Genomic DNA, 3,887 nt, shown 5'->3' on the forward strand with positions numbered 1-3,887 from the left:
GTGTGGTAGTTTGACCATTCTTTGGCATTGTCCTTCTTTGGGATTAGAATGAAAATGAACTTTTCAAGTCCTATGGTCACTGTTGAGTTTTCCAGATTTACTGGCATATTGAGTGCAGCACTTTCCCAGAATCATCTTTTAGGATTTGAAATAGCTCAACTGAAATTCCATCACCTCCACTCGACTTGTTCATAGTGATGCTTCCTAAGGCCTATTTAACTTTGCATTCCAGGATGTCTGGCTCTAGATTAGTGATAAAACCATCGTAGTTATCTAGGTCATGAAGATCTTTTTTGTATGGTTCTTCTGTGTATTCTTGCCACCTCTTCTTAATATCTTCTGCTTCTGTTAGGTCCCTACCACTTTTGTCCTTTATTGTGCCCATCTTTGCATGAAATGTTCCCTTAGTATCTCTAATTTTCTTGAATAAATCTCTAGTCTTTTTCATACCATTGTTTTCCTCTATTTCTTTGCATTGATCACTGAGGAAGTTTTTTTTTATCTCTCCTTGCTTTTCCTTGAAACTCTGCATTCAAATGGGTATATCTTTCCTTTTCTCCTTTGCCTTTAGCTTCTCTTGTTTGCTCAGCTATTTGTAAGGCCTCCTCAGACAGCCAATTTGCTGTTTTGCATTTCTTTTTCTTGGGGATGGTCTTGATCACTGCCTCCTGTACAATGTCACGAACCTCCATCCATAGTTCTTCAGACACTCTGTCTTCAGATCTAATCCATTTTGGATACAAGTTCTTAATTTTATCTAATACAGTTAAGCAATGCCCCCCCACCCCCTGCCATGCTTTGTGCTTTTGAAACTTATAAAGTCCTCTCTTAGTATAAAGATTTTTTAAACACATCTTGCTATTATTTTTATAGAGCTACTGCTAACATTTAGTGTTTAAATATTTTGGAATCATTTGAGGTGCAGGGTGGAGCTGTGCCACGCCAGCTGTGGAATCTTAATTCCCCAAACAGGGATTGAATCTGGGCCCTCAAATCAAAAGCACCTATTCATAACCACTGAACTTCTAGGGAATTCCCTGGAAGCATGTTTTTAATGTGCTGATAGGTAGTGATCCAATCTTGCTTTTATTCATATAGTGAATTAGATTACTTAATATTGTATACTAAAGCAATTTATCTTTTATTAACTGATCTGTTGTGTTCCTTTATTATAAATTAAGGTTCTGTATGTTTCTGTTTCTCTCTCTGAGCTTTCTCTTCAATTTCACTTGACTATGGTCAATTTCTGCCTGATATCATTCCATGTTTATTATTATGGCCTTGTAATTCATCTAATTATCTGCCTGGTTAATTTTATAGATATGGAATAATCATAAGGCCGTTTGGTCCAAATTTCCACCTAATGCCCAAATCTCTTTCAACATTTATAATTAATTATTCTCAGCCTCTGTTTAAACAATTCTGCTGATATCTTTCCAGGTATTCCTTCTTGCTGTTGATTAGATATCTTCACGCATGATCTTTGCACTTTGAGATGAAGTCTATTTTTCTGTAACTCCCACCCGTTCGCCATAGCTAGGTCTTCTGGAGCAAAACAGAAGTTTTACTTCATGTGAAGCATGAGAGTTCTTTAGCTATGGCTGTGATCTTTATAGTTGACCATCATCTTCACCATTATTTTTTTCTCTAGGTTTACTATTCTAAACTATTTTATCTGGCCCCATCTTTGTCTTAGTATACAGACTCGTCTCAGTTCGAGACACATCCTCCTCGGCGCATTTGATCTTTGATCATTTTAAAACATCATATGTGTAACTAGAAAACAAATAATTTAGATGTGGTCAGATATACAGACCCAGAGAAGGCATTGGCACCCCACTCCAGTACTTTTGCCTGGAAAATCCCATGGACGGAGGAGCCTGGTAGGCTGCAGTCCATGGGGTTGCTAGAGTCGGACACGACTGAGTGACTTCACTTTCACTCTTCACTTTTCATTCACTGGAGAAGGAAATGGCAACCCACTCCAGTGTTCTTGCCTGGAGAATCCCAGGGACGGGGAAGCCTGGTGGGCTGCTGTCTATGGGGTCACACAGAGTTGGATATGACTGAAGCGACTTAGCAGCAGTAGCAGCAGCAGATATACAGACAGTATAGTGAAATTATGGTCTCTCTTCATGTGAATGTTTAAACTATTGATGGCTATGCCTTTCATGGTGTACCTAATGCAACTTTTAAAGATGTAGCACATCTTGAAAAACAAGTTAAAATGTACTCACGTCTACTATCACCACTGGAATGAATCTTAATTTCATTAAACTGAGCAAAGTGAAATAGTATCTTTAGTGCACTTAAATTTATGATTTTAAAATCTTCCTTCTATGAACTGATTTTCAGAGACCTTTGACTGGCTACTTTTCAAGACATACACCAAGATTGGTCATTTCTATAGTCACATATCATAAAACTGCCATGATATACAGTTGTTGCTGTTGTTCCATCACTAAGTCATGACTGACTCTTTGTGACCCATGAACCGCAGTTTGCTAGGGTTCCCCGTCCTTCACCATCTTCCAGAGTTTGTTCAAACTTATGCCCACTGAGTCAGTGATACCATCCAACAGTCTCATTCTCTCTTATGTACAGTAAAATTTCTATTTTAACTTATTTCACATGAGATCTAGTTTCCTTGTACCACCCCAAGTCAAATTGGCCATAATAATACCTTGACATGTCTCTTAACTATTTTTAGCAAGATCTCCTCACACATCACTGGGCTCTCAGCATGGAAATATTTGGGAAAATATCAGAAGGATGATTTGCCCCCCTCCAGGCAAGAAGGGAGAGAAACTTAAAAAACCAGTGACAAGTTCCACATCAAGAGGACCCGGAGTGTGACAAATTCTGTCAACCATGTGCCACAGTGCTGCAGGTTGGTCAGCTCACTTCCGGTGGGCTATTAAAGGATTAGTCGCATCACGTCCCCATGCTAACTCCAGCTGTGTGCCCTGAAATCCAGGGAAAAGGCCGAGCAACCACGTCGAGTGTGGTGTTCGCTGAAGAAGTTCATTGAAATGAATTCTTAGTTGTTTTATTTTCCTCCCATATAGTCTTACTTATACTGCTGGAAAAATAAATACTTTTGCTGTTTGGAGCTTCAACATATTTCCCTAACAACTGTCTAGCCTATTCTGACAAGCTGTCTTTAGGTTGTCTTCAGACATGCTAAGCAAGTTAATTGAATGCATTTAGAATCAGCTTAGAAACCTGTGGAGCTTTGTCTGAGTGTCAGTCAGTCAGATCAGTTGCTCAGTCATGTACGACTCTTTGAGACCCCACGAACCACAGCACACCAGGCCTCCCTGTCCATCACCAACTCCCAGATTTTACCCAAATCCATGTCCATTGAGTTGGTAATGCAATCCAGCCATTTCATCCTCGGTCATCCCCGTCTCCTCCTGCCTTCAATCTTTCCCAGCATCAGGGTCTTTTCCAATGAGTCAACACTTCGCATCAGGTGGCCAAAGTACTGGAGTTTCAGCTTCAACATCATTCCTTCCAAAGAAATCCCATGGCTGATCTCCTTCAGAATGGACTGGTTGGATCTCCTTGCAGTCCAAGGGACTCTCAAGAGTCTTCTCCAACACCACAGTTCAAAAGCATCAATTCTTTGGCACTCAGCCTTCTTCACAGTCCAACTCCCACATCCATACATGACCACAGGAAAAACCATAGCCTTGACTAGACGAATCTTTGTTTGCAAAGTAATGTCTCTGCTTTTGAACATCCTATCTAGGTTCTTCATAACTTTCCTTCCAAGGAGTAAGTGTCTCTTAATTTCATGGCTGCAGTCACCATCTGCAATGATTTTGGAGCCCCAGAAAATAAAGTCTTACACTGTTTCCACTGTTTCCCCATCCATTTCCCAT

The sequence above is a fragment of the Bison bison genome, unplaced genomic scaffold, assembly GCF_000754665.1.
Source record: "Bison bison bison isolate TAMUID 2011002044 unplaced genomic scaffold, Bison_UMD1.0 scf7180017864533, whole genome shotgun sequence".
Lineage (NCBI taxonomy): Eukaryota > Metazoa > Chordata > Mammalia > Artiodactyla > Bovidae > Bison > Bison bison.